This window comes from Abramis brama, assembly GCF_963993115.1.
Source record: "Abramis brama genome assembly, chromosome: 16".
In the NCBI taxonomy this organism is placed as follows: domain Eukaryota; kingdom Metazoa; phylum Chordata; class Actinopteri; order Cypriniformes; family Leuciscidae; genus Abramis; species Abramis brama.
This window is the reverse complement of record NC_139978.1, coordinates 10494364-10507595: the sequence shown is the minus strand read 5'-3', so window position 1 is coordinate 10507595 and position 13232 is coordinate 10494364. Positions and strand designations below refer to the sequence as shown.

At 39.6% G+C, this 13232-nt stretch overlaps 1 protein-coding gene across 1 annotated transcript in view; it reads right to left on the bottom strand.

Moving 5' to 3' along the window:
* mtor (mechanistic target of rapamycin kinase) overlaps positions 1 to 751 on the bottom strand; it is a 224863-nt gene extending 224112 nt beyond the window's left edge. The window contains exon 1 of the mRNA XM_084138801.1: positions 614 to 751. The gene's annotated coding sequence lies outside the window, so the exon portion shown is untranslated. The remainder of the gene's footprint in view (positions 1 to 613) is intronic.
* Positions 752 to 13232: the final 12481 nt, after the last annotated feature.

Below are 13232 nucleotides of genomic sequence, written 5' to 3'. Positions count from 1 at the left end.
AGACTGTACTTCAGAAAAAAAGAAACTTTTACAACTTCCAGGAAATAAAAAGCATTCCATTGAAAATATATTTGACATTCAGTGTCCCTTTATGGAAAATAGATTTGCCATAATGTTATAAAAAATGTGAATGTCAATTCAATTAGTTAAAGTATATAAAAGTACAGTATGCTACAGTAAAAGTAATTCATCCCTTGTAGGATTTTAACCAAGTCTTCCGGTTAACAGCTCAGATTTTCACCACTACAAAGCCCATCCCCATTTCATTAAAACATAAACACATAAAGGAGCTTACAATTTTAAGTGATTCAATCCCCAAAATTAGGTGTCCTGATCAAGGATTTAACCTACAATTTCACTTTAACCACAAAGGCTACACAATCTCGACTGTATAACACGTCATATTATTATTAAAGCATGCTCAGATGAAAATAAGAGACGCGCGTGTAGAATAATATAGAATAATGGAAGAACACAATAACAGGACGCATAGTGGTTAGCCAAAGGTGCTAACCTACGATCATCATTAGCACCAGTGACTGTTAACCGTTTACGTAATATCAAACAGAACATTAAAAAGGATTCATGTATTTTAAAATGCAATATTTCTTACTTGTGTAAAAGGTTTTGCACTAGATGTGTTGCACTCGTGAAACTGCAAATACAGAAGGCGGTCACAAAAACGGAGTGACGTCGCTTCCGCCTATGTCTGTCCAGTTTTGGTTTAACCAACCATTCGCTCGGACGGAAACAAGAGGAAAAACACATAGGGGAATTTCAATTCACATACAAGCACTACGTACTAAAAATGAGTAAAATATTGGTAATGTACGGTGGCCGAGAGAGCTCAACGCGCTGCAACTGAAGAAAACACATGCAAATAGAAAAAACACCCGCAAATTAAGAAAACATCTTCATCAGTTTCACAACACATGTGTGCTCCAAATACTCACAACACAACCAAATACAGAAACGCGCTGCAGAAGTTCACAACACAACCAAATACAGAAACGCGCTGCAAAAGTTCACAACACAAACAAATACAGAAACGAAGAAACTTTCTGCTTTTGCAGAAAGCAAATAGGACAGAACACAACGGAAATGTTTCCGGGGAACCCAATAAGTGACGGACGGACGGCTGGGACGTGCTATGCCCAGCTATGCCCTACTCTCTTAAAAGGGCAGACTGCAGAGCCCTTGAATTGGGCACTTTGGAGGGAGCGGGGCACTTGTGTGCCATGTTGATGAAGGGAGCAACCAGAGAATGTCTAAGCAACGAAAGACAACGTAATTTCCTCATTATTTTCACCTGGGATGTTCCCATGACAACGCAGCGCGTGTCCATCAGCAGAATAGCTGTTCTTACCAGAAATATAGTATTATTGCTGTTAACATAACTGTTGCAAATAAATATACATTTTATACAACAAAGTTTTTAAAATATGCGTTATATCTGTGTGTGAGTGTCTCAACTTTAAAACTTGCCGTCTCATATTTGGACCTTAGCTGCATTCTAACATTTCTTATGAAACTTATTTTAACATAACATGACAAAATGTGTACAATGTAACTGATGTATAGATTAATGTCTTTCCCTCATGTTCTTTTTCTCTATCTTTATTTATTTATTTTAGTCTTCAGCTCATTGTTCTTTTTAGTATTCTTATGACATTGAACATATTGTAAATACATGTTGTATATTGTATACAAAGTTGTATGTCATAAACGTGTCATCTCTGTATGTTTTGCAAAAAAAATAAAATAATTATAATAAAAGTAGACCGCTGTAAGCATAGATATCATATATAAACGCTAGACGTCTTATGGCGCAGTCACTTCCGGCATCACCGTTCGGCCATCTTGTCACAGTGAAGCTGTGCATTAAGGTGAATGATCAGCATGCACACAAATCCTCTTATCTCGCTGAAATCTTGACGGATTTACAAACGGTTTGGTTTCTTACAAACGTTGTTAACGTGGCTATAATTCCGAATGCTTGAACATGTATGTTATAATTATTCATATGTATGCACTGTATGTATGCAGTGTCATAACTACATCTCTGACGTTTATAACAAACCAAACCGTTTGAAAATCGGTAGCAAATTGAGCAAGTTATGGTTATTTAAAAGTACATGCACCATTAAACGAGTGAGCGAAGCACACTGTGGCAAGATGGCCGCCACGTGCGGACGTCGACCTCCATTGGCCAGCAGCGAGCACGAGACATCTAGCCTTTATATATGATATCTATGGCTGTAAGCAGAGCCCGTCTTCCTATTAGACATTCTCTGCTGTAAGCACCATAGATATCATATAAAGGCTAGATGTCTCGTCCGCGCTGCTGGCCAATGGAGCTCGACATCCGCACACGGCGGCCATCTTACGACAGGGTGCTCGCTCACTCATAACATGGTGCATGTACTTTTAAATAACCATAACTTGCTCAATTTTCTACCGATTTTCAAACGGTTTGGTTTGTTATAAACGTCAGAGATGTAGCTATTATACTGTATACATATGAATAATTATGTTCAAAATGTTTAAGCATTCAGAATTATAGCCACGTTAATAACGTTTGTAAGAAACCAAACCGTTTGTAAATCCGTCCAGATTTCAGCGAGATAAGAGGATTTGTGTGCGTGCTGCTCACTCACCTTAATTCACAGAGCCCTGTCCTAAGATGGCCGCCGGTGATGCCGGAAGTGACTCCGCCTTAAGACATCTAGCCTTTATATGATATCTATGGTAAGCACGTCCCAGCCGGGTCCGTCACTTATTGGGTTCCCCGGAAACATTTCGCGTTTCTGTATTTGTTTGTGTTGTGAGTATTTGGAGCACACATGTGTTGTGAAACTGATGAAGATGTTTTCTTAATTTGCAGGTGTTTTTCTATTTGCATGTGTTTTCTTCAGTTGCAGCGCGTTGAGCTCTCTCGGCCACCGTAGTAATGGCATAAAAAAGCGACAAGGTACTAAGACAGAACGCCGGTGTTTTTAATAATAAAATGTTCAGTTAAAAACTGCTAGGCCAGCCTCTACTTTGAAAAACGGTCAACCACCGTTGTTTTTGTGGTACGTGCAGATAGACATTATGGTAGATTTTTATGTAAAAACTAATTTCAAAAATGAAAGCGATCTTCCTCTGAGCATGATTTCGCATCATAGACTGTAAAAGTTTCGCATACATTTATTCAGTCAGTCTGTCTGTCAAAGATTGAATTAATTATTAAATAACGTCATAAAGTAAATAAATATAAAATAATACATATACTAAATACAACGCATGATAATGTCCAAATAAATTAAAATGTTAAATAATATTAAATGTTGAATTTCAAAATTACTGTCTGATGTTGAATTACAAAATAAAAGCCCATCCAAAAACTCATATAACCTGTTTTGTCTAAAAAGGAAACTTATAAAGTCAATGTAGAATTCTTGTTGACACTTTTTATACCAATTTGAATTTATAGGGGGAAAAACAGCTTAACAGCTCCTGTGTGAGTGGCACTCTGAGTAGGTATCAGGCATATTTTTATTTATTTATTTATTTATTTATTTATTTATTGACTGACAGACTGACTGAATAAATATATTTTATTATGTTGCTCCGCCCCTTTTCAGGGCCACGCTCATTGTGTTCTGTCTTCCGATTTGTATTTCCACAGCATGAGAGTAAGATCTTACAGATTTATGAATTAACCACTCGTTTTACAAAGGTGACTGTTAAGTCTACATTAAGTAAATCCACTTCATCAATTAATTATAACGAGAGGTCATATGCCCTTTCTGATGAGTGGCAGGTGAAAGTGTAGCAAAGCCAGCTGTGGGTATGTCCTCACATTTTAGCTCATTGAAAAACACCAAGCTTGCTATAAGCTTGGTGTTTTTCAATGAGCTAAAATCCTCTCCATTTTCGTGAACAAAGCCTCAGAAATTACATAACATTTGATTTGGCCCCTGTGTCTACTCTAAGATCAACTGAATGTCCATTGATGGGCACAGTGTAAATTAGCTCAGTCTTTTGGGGAGTTTTCTTTTAAACTGTTTGTACAGCAGCCTTTTCAAGTGACACTCCATCCACATTGTAGGATTTATCTGCAGCATCTTTGGAAGTTTCTTTTGGTTTGAGCTGGTCTACTGCTTTTCTCCATCTATTCGGCATGTGCTATGGTGTAGTTTTATAGCACTTTTTGAAATTATTCCGTTTTTTACATTTCTGGCACTGCTGACCATAAGCTAAGCATTTTTCCTTTTTTGCTTCATGCTTGCCTCCACAACTATTACAATTCGCTATGATCTGAGAGCCTGTGCGATCAGAGTTGGATCTTTGTTTAAATCCTTGTGTCATTTTAGTCTGTCTTGTGGTACATGCTGACCACGTTAGTGTTGCTTTTAGGCGCTGCAAGAGTCTTTGTGTGCAGTCAGCTTGTGGATTTGACACAATTATATTGCTTTGGTTAGTGTTAACTCACTGGGCCCTATTTTAACGATCTGAAACGAAAGTATCAAACGCGAAACGCAAGTAACTTTGTGGGCGGATCTCAGGCGCTGTTGCTATTATACCGGCGGGATAAATGACTTTTGCGCCCGACGCAAATCTAAAATGGGTTGGTCTAGAGTAGCTACATTACGCATAGGTGTGGTTTGGGCGTAACGTGCAATAAACCAATCAGAGCATCATCTCACATTCTCTTTAAAAGCAGGCGCGCTTGTTCCATGGCGGATTGCTATTATAACGGCGGATTTGCCAGGCGCACACCAGGAGTGGTTCACAGCCGAGGAGGCCGACGCTTTCGTCAGGCCCATAAAAGACAGAGAAGTGACATTGTATGGGGATGGGAGAAACCCACCCAAATTAGCTTCGGTTAAACAGGCGAATAATAATTTGGGTAAATGTGTAAGCTAGATTTATGCCTATCTTCATGGACACCACAATGATTTCCCTTGTGTGGTAATATTTGTCCTTGTAATTATGTATGGTTTTCAAAAATGGGAACTGCTGCCTGCGTCTGTGTAGATGAGAGAAGCAAAGTGTATGTGCGTTGTGCACACGCTACATTATGGCCAAGCACGCGCCATTAAAATAGCATCTGAATAACGCGCCACTGACTTTAGACTAGGTTTTTCCTGGTCTGTGGCAGAATTGTTTTTTTTTACCGACGTGCGTCTGTCGAGGGAAAAGTCCGCTGGGCGTCGGGTGCAAAATAGGAATGATACATGCGTCAGTGTACAAAGTCAATTGCGCTGGGTGCAAGATAGAATTTCCAAGCGGGAAAATTCCTCTGTTGTTGATTTATGAATCTTTAAGCGTGCATTTGCATGTGCAGCTGGATTGGTTTCTGATGAAGAAACTAAGAAAGATTCTTGTAATACTAATATGTTGTGCAGCTATCGACATATCATGTACACACAATCATTTCAATCTTCAAAGTACCAATTTATAGAGACCAAACATGGTATAGGTGAGGTTACATTGACTGTTGGTTCTATCATAAAATACACAGTATCAAAACAATAATAGAATTAAAAGACACTACACAAGACAGTAAATATTTACACTATTTTCTGAGATGCATGTTCATTTATAGATCAGTTTGTCCATAAATTAATGCAGCAACGTCTGTTTTAAGGTCTGTTTCTGTCTTCCCTATGGTCTCTGTCTTGACCACATGACCACATTTTTAACAGCAATAAAACATCTTATCTGATGGTAGTCATGGTTTTTGCCCTAGTTGGGGGGAAGGGACCATAGATCCCAGAGTGGGTTTTAAAGATTATTTGATAAGTATAACAAATAATTGTATCTGATTTGTCTCAGTCGCTACACCATTTTTCCCAAGAAAATATTTTAGCCCCCCTTCACATTCAATGATATTATCGCTCTTGTAAGCTTGCAGCAAGGATGACAATTTTTTTTTCAAACAAACGGTATGTTTATTACTATAACCAGATATGTTTATGCACAAAAAATAGCCTATAATATTGAAAATACAATAACAAAAACTTCAGTAGGCCATTTGTAATTTAAAAACATAAGCCTAGGAGTGGCTTAATATCAGTATTCACACTGGTGTGCAGAAAAACAAGAATGAATATAGGCTATTACAAAATGACTGCTGTCTGGGACCTCAATACTTGCATGTTATTTGTGAGGCTTTATCAATCAGTGTGAGGATTGCTGCTGGCAGTGAGTAATAATTTGGTCAATGCGTGGAGAGATCTTTGATAGGGCAAGACGCATATCATCCTCAGGGGTCAGTCTGGCCCTGTATTTGGTTTTAAGGCCTGTCATGGTTGAAAACCCAGCTTCACAAAGGTAGGTCATCCTGAAGGGAATGTGTGACAGACTGCAGTTCTTCTGCAATTCCAGACCAGAATGATTCCAATGGGGATTTCCAAATTCTCAGGCTGGCATCAGAGGATATTTCTACAAGCTCTTCCTGAAGTCTTGATGGCAGAGTAGCTGGAAGCTTTGCTTCAACGTTCTCAGTGAAGGGGTTTCTGATCCACAGAAAATCAGCTGCCTGCTCCTCAGTTAGAGCTGGGAAACAACTTATCAAATTTCTCCAGGACCTTTGACTGAAGGTGCACTGTTATTTGACGTTGAATGATTTTAAAATTCAAGTGTCTGTCTGAAATAAATGCATGGGTGTGCTCGAACATGTCACTGATTCCGGAGGAGACACAGGTTTTTTCCACATGTGAAGTTTTCTTTTGAAAGCCTCTACTTGTTCATGCTGCAGTGCTTACGTTTGCACCTTGCATTGCTCTGTTAAGCTTGTTCATTTTACAGAATATGTCTGAAAGGTAGCTGAGTTGAGAAAGCCATTTGTCATTGTCCAAAAACTCAGCAAGGTATGGTCTCTTGTCCTCAAGAAAGTCAAACAACTCCTCCCTCAGGCTGAACAGACACATCAGCACCCGCCCTCTGGACAGCCACCTGTCAGTGTGCATTTTTACGGCCACATCTAAAACTCAATGAAGACTGGGTTCCATTTCTTTTGTAGCAAGCACCTCTCTGTGCAGAAAGCAGTGTGTTGAAATTTGCAAGGGGAGCAACACCTTTGATACGCTGATCTACCCCGGACTGCTGTAATGATGCATGCAGGGAAGCTGAAGACAGAAGACTCAGTTTCTCACAAAACACTAATAAGTTTAATTCTCACTCAAAAAGCAAGCAAACAGGCAGTGCAAACACATCTAAACAAAACAGAGACTGGACAAAGAGTGAAGGCAAGGGTGAGGCTTAAATAACAAACTGAAACGAGCTAATAAATGACACGGCAGCTCCATTAGAACAGACCCCAATACAGTCGCTCCAGGTTAATATCATTTGATCTCATGAAACCATCCAAAGTTTCAAAAATGTAGTTTGCCGTCGTTGTGGTATGCAGCACTTTACAAAACAAAAAATCTTCTTTTATTTAGTTTTCCCATTCATAATGAACGTATGCGAGGAGTTGTGCCATCTTTGTCATGTCGGTAGACTCGTCTATTTGAAGTGCGAAGTTATTACCACAAAGTCGCACAGAAAGCTGATCCCTCATGTTTTCTGACATTGTTGCGATGCAATGTTTGACTGTATTATTTGATTATGGTATCTTAGCCAATTGTTTTGACTCATCCTCTCCAAATAGTTCCTTGACAATCTTTGATGGCAAAATCAAAGTTTCTGCAATTATATGCCCTTTCTTTGCTTTGGCAATTTTTTTTAACAATATTTTTTAAAAGTTTCTTGTCAGTAGCTGTGACTTCCCTCATCTCATTTTGGGAGAGTGTCAATTCTTTTGCCTTGCGCTCAAAAAATGCCCTGGGCTTGTCGTGGTATTGGGGATGAGTTGTCTGCAAATGTCTTATTAGTTTGAACGGCCTCATGCATTCGTCAGCAAGGACTTTGGTGCAGATAATGCACTGTGGCTGGGGCAGGGACTCTTTGCTACAAGAAAATGAAATAAAATCATAGTTCAGGTAACTATCTTGGCATTTCCTGCATTTTGTGTTTCCAGTATTGCTAGTACTACTAGCACCGCGAGCAGACTTGGTGGGAGCTTCCTCACTATCAGCAGCTGTAGGCGAATCAGTGGGACTGTCATTTTTGTGGAGGATGAATTACAAATTTGTACATTTTTTGGTCTGACAGGGGATCATGGATAAAATGAGCTAATGTAATATGATCGTTCTCCTTAATGCTCACTGCTTGGCCAAATTAAGGAGAGTAAATGCTTGTGATGTAAATGCAAATCTTTGTCTGAGTGAGCAGCTGCTATAATACATTGTATTCTTGCTCGAATACTCGCCAGTTCTCACTAATGCTGCCATCAAACACTAGCGGTTTGGGTCTTCGGAAGCCTTCCGCCATTTCTGACGAGATAAGCGAAACTTTCTCGTATCAAGTCTTTTTGATGACTCTCTTCAAAGGCGTTCTCTTTTCCACGAACCATCTTCTGACACCATGATGAATAATGGACACAAAAATTTTTTGAATGATGTTAATTCTTTACTAGAGAACTGGATATTAATCACATGTAGTTTCTGTCAAACTACCGTACACCTTCGGGGCAAACACTGATTGTTTGAAGGTACAGTTATGATTCAGTTATAACTAAGAACATATAATCAATGTTCTACAACAGTATATCTGATATTATCTAATTATGTCTGTCACATTGATCTGACATCGCTAGCTTTAATCTACAATCGCTATCGCTAGCACAACGCACTTGCATTTCACTAGCCAGTCAACCTGCCATCTGTGCTTACCGTGCTTTTCTCGCTCGCGCCTTTTACGAGTCCATCAAATGTAAAGACATTAGCTCAAAGGGGAAATATTAATAATAATCCATAATTACTAATTATGATTAATTATTAATATTTGGGTCAGTTAATTAGATTAACTTTGAGGTAAGCTAATTAATATTACAATCAATTAATCAGTTCCAATGAACTCTTTGATTATTCATTTATTCTAAGAAAAGTGTATCTTTCATCGTCACTGGAAAATAATTATTCCTTAGCATGTATAGAAATTAGAGCATACTGTAACAAGATCAAAATCGTAAAAGGGACTTTGTATGCAAACAGAGGATCAGAAATCAAATTCATAATTGTGCACAAGTTTTATTAACTAAATCACAAACATAATTAACACTAAACAAACATAAATACATTCATACATCCATACATACATGCATAGGTAAAGGGGTGAGTGATGTGGAACTGGAAACAGGAAATAGAACTATGGAGCAAGATCTATTTCAGTATGAAAAGAACCATCAGCTGATCATTTTCAGAGCACCTTATTAAATACTTGCATGGTCAGTTGTAATCGTGGACAATTCTGGAAGTGGTTGAAAAATGAGTCCGTTGGTGGGTCCGTGAGGGTCAAAAGTCATGGTGCAAGTTGCCATTGTGTGGTTCCGAAGCTGGTGTGGGTCGGAGCTTGCATGGTGGCTTCGAGCACATGGCTGTGGTGAGTCGAAGCCTGCTGTCCTGGCCTGCTGAGTGCACACTGGATGGTGCGGCCTCCTGAAGTCCCAAGAAGGCCAGGAGTTGATCATTGCCAATTCAATGATGGTAAAGTTGCAGTTTTTCTGGATTGAAGAAAAGGCAGTCTGTCTCCCTTTGGGGAGCGTGAAAGCATGGCAGGCAGTGCTCCGGCCTGCTGGGCCCAGGGCCCCAGTGATGGGGGAGGGGTTTTCCCCAGTATCAGCAGAAGCAGTTTTGTAGCTGGATGAGACAAGCTAAGAGAGAGGCAGGGCTAACGGAATGGCCTTTTAAAGCTTAACAAAAGGCACGCCTTGCAGGCGGTCTTAAACCAATCAGAAAGAGGGAATTTCTGGCGGGAGTTTCCTTTTTGTGGGAGATTTACGACGCTGTCTCAAGTACTATTTTCTGTTCATTAATACTCAGATAGATATAAAGAATCCACACTGCATTTTAAGAGAAGGTGATGTACATCAAAGTGTGAGTCATTAAATGAGGAGTAATTAGATAGGAGACATGACACAGGTAAAGTTACACTGACCGTTGGTTGTATAATAAAATACATACCATGGTGTATACATAATAGTACACAAAACATCACAATCATTCACACAGTTCCTGGAATGCAAGTTCATTTCTAGATCAGTTTGTTTCTGTCTAATGCAGGGAAGTCTGCATGGAAGATTGTTTCTGTCTTTTCATGGTCTCTCTCTTGCATTTGGCCACATTCTTTAACACCCATAAAACCTTATCTGATCGTTGTCCGGGTAACGGAGATCTTCTTGGCCTGTTTGGGGGCTGGGACACAGATTCCCCGAGTGAGTTCTAAATATCAGTTGTTAAACTATAACAAATATTCGTGTCTGACTTGTCTCAGTCGTTACACAAACAACTGTGGTGAGTTGGATCAGTCACTAGCACAGCACTGTCTGCCACATGTATAGTATAGCCTTCTCTGTCAGCGGTGAGGGCTTCACATGTGATAAATGCAGGGAGAAAGTCAGGCTGACAGAGAAGATTTCAGAACTAGGGACACGCATCCAAACCTTAATCGAGGTTAATTGTAAGAGTGCAAGGGCTTTAGATACTGCTTTGGATGCGACTACCTTAGTGAACTTTGTACATTGTTCGGTTCCGGCTGTAGAGCCCGTGCAGCAGGGCAATTGACACTTCGCAAAGACCCGCCCCCCTTAGTTACTGTCGCTATGCCTGACAAGCTACGCTGCTCTCACGCACACACCATGTTCTTCTCACACAGTGAAAAATACATCGCGGAGCAGAGAGGAGACTGACAACACGCAGACAGACAGGACAGACCAGGTTACTTTTCGGTTACTTTTGATATTAAACATATTAAACAAAGTCTCACCTTTCAAATTTGGTCATTTTTTAAAATAAATTTAAACGATACATACCATTTTGTGGCTCTTTAATGTGTCTGACAGATCGCTGTAGAGCATCAGTTAAAGCTGCTCGTGAACCAATCATCTCTTCCTTCTAGTTCATTTATAGCATCAAATAAACATGAATGAACATGGGAAGGATTGTTGTTTTAACCGCGGAAAGACGTCAGTACACTCAGTTTTTCATGTTCAAATCCTCCCATGTTAATCTGCTATCTCTCCTGACTGCTTTGTCGGACAAAATGGCGGATGGTGGATTATGATTGGTTAGATCGCCTGTCAATCAAGCTCCCTGCAAAGGGTCAATTGGGTGACGTGAGATGCTGTAGTCGTGGGACAAAACACCGCTCTTCCGTTTTGATTACCATAACAAATAGATTCTCCCCACTCATTGAAACACCCACTGTGAATCCTGTTGAATGTGCCCTAGTTATTGGTGATTCTATTACACGGAATGTGATAATAGAGACACCAGCCACCATAGTCACATGTTTGCCGGAAGCCAGAGCACCTGACATCAAAGCAAATTTAAAAAGTGCTGGCTAATGCTAATCGTAAATTTTCTAAGATTATTATTCATGTCGGCACTAATGATGTTCGACTCCGCCAGTCGGAAATCACTAAAATTAACGTTAAAGAGGTGTGTGAACTCACAAGTACAGTGTCAGGCACTGTAATTTGCTCTGGCCCCCTTCCAGTTCGCTGGATTGATGAGATACTTAGTAGATTGTCCTCACTCAATAGCTGGCTGTCTAAGTGGTGTCCGCAAAATAATATAGAATTAATAGACAATTGGAAAAGTTTTTGGGGCAGACCTGGGGCCTCATTTATAACCGTTGCGTACGCACAAAACAGGCCCTGAAAGAGGCGTATGCCACTTTCGACGCATAAGTTGTGATTTATAAAAACAAACTTGACGGGAAAATTTGCGCACCTGCACGCAAACTCTGACCCATGCGTACGAACGTTTTGGAGATGGAGCAGTTTGGCGACACCGATGGTGAGCTGGAGATTAGTGTATTTTTGGTCACTTTTAGACAGAAAATCTAAAGAAAATTAAAGCTGCAAGCAGCATTTATCGGGGTTCAAGCAATTAAGGCCTTTAAGGCCTTAAAGCACAAAAGCATCAAAAGTTATTAAGTTTTATTTAGCAAGCATGTAACCACTGACATCATAGATGGAAAAGATCATGTTCTAGCATGATTTATCATGATATACCACATTCTAAAATGATTTACCATAGTTCATCATGATTTATCATGGTTTACCATGATTTACCCTGTTCTAGCATAGTTTACCATGATTTACCATGTTCTAGCATGATATAACCACGTTCTAGAATTATTTACCAGGATTCTTACATGATCTACCTTGATACACCACATTCTACTATTATTTACTATGACTTACCATGTTTCTAGCGTGATTTACCATGATTTACCACATTACTAGCAATTATGTGAAGTGTCAGTGCAAATGAAGTGATAAACACTGACAAAATATGATTGTGTTATAATAGTTATTGTTATACAAGTGAATCCAAAAGCACGTGAAAAGACTTCATTAACTCTTCCGAGTCGCCGATCACGCCGGCGTGATCAAATCACATGACAGGTTTAAGACGTTGAATTATAAAAACAAAGTCACGTCGAGCGCTGCCGTCCACTTCTGTCGAAAGTGCTGGCTTGAAACTCTATTCTACTTTTTGTTTTGTGTTGCTAGACCAAGTAAAAACGGAGATATGATCATTTAAACTTTATATAAAAAAAATATTGAAAATATTGACGCATTCGTAAAAGAACGCACGATGGGATGCGACAGGCGTCGCATTTATTCCAATAACTTCGTCGGTTTTTGTCATAAAACAAAACGGAGAAAAATGTGTGAATCTGCTGACTCTGCTCTTCATGCTGCACATTTTACGGAGTGGAGGAGGAGCCAACTGTGCAAAGAAGCGAAATTGAAAGGCGCCGACGGGATATTGACGGAATAGACAGAAAGACAGAGATGTTATTGCTAGTTTTTGGAAGAGTTTGAGTAGATTTTGAGAGTAGTTTAGGAGTAGTGTAGATAGTTTAGGTATTTTTTGTGGAAGGAAAATTTTTGGTTGAACAAGCCCTCGACTTGTTCTACCAACTGGACGATGTTGTTTACAGTTCATCGACGGAATCAGAAAGTGGCGATGATGAGATTGACGACTCGGCTTTTGTGGTTCACAACGAGGGGTGAGACAAACTTTTAGCTTATTGTATATTATATTATCTGTGTGTGTGTGTGTGTGTGTGTGTGTGTGTGTGTCTCTGTCTGTCTGTATGTCTGTCTCTGTGTGTGTGTGTGTGTG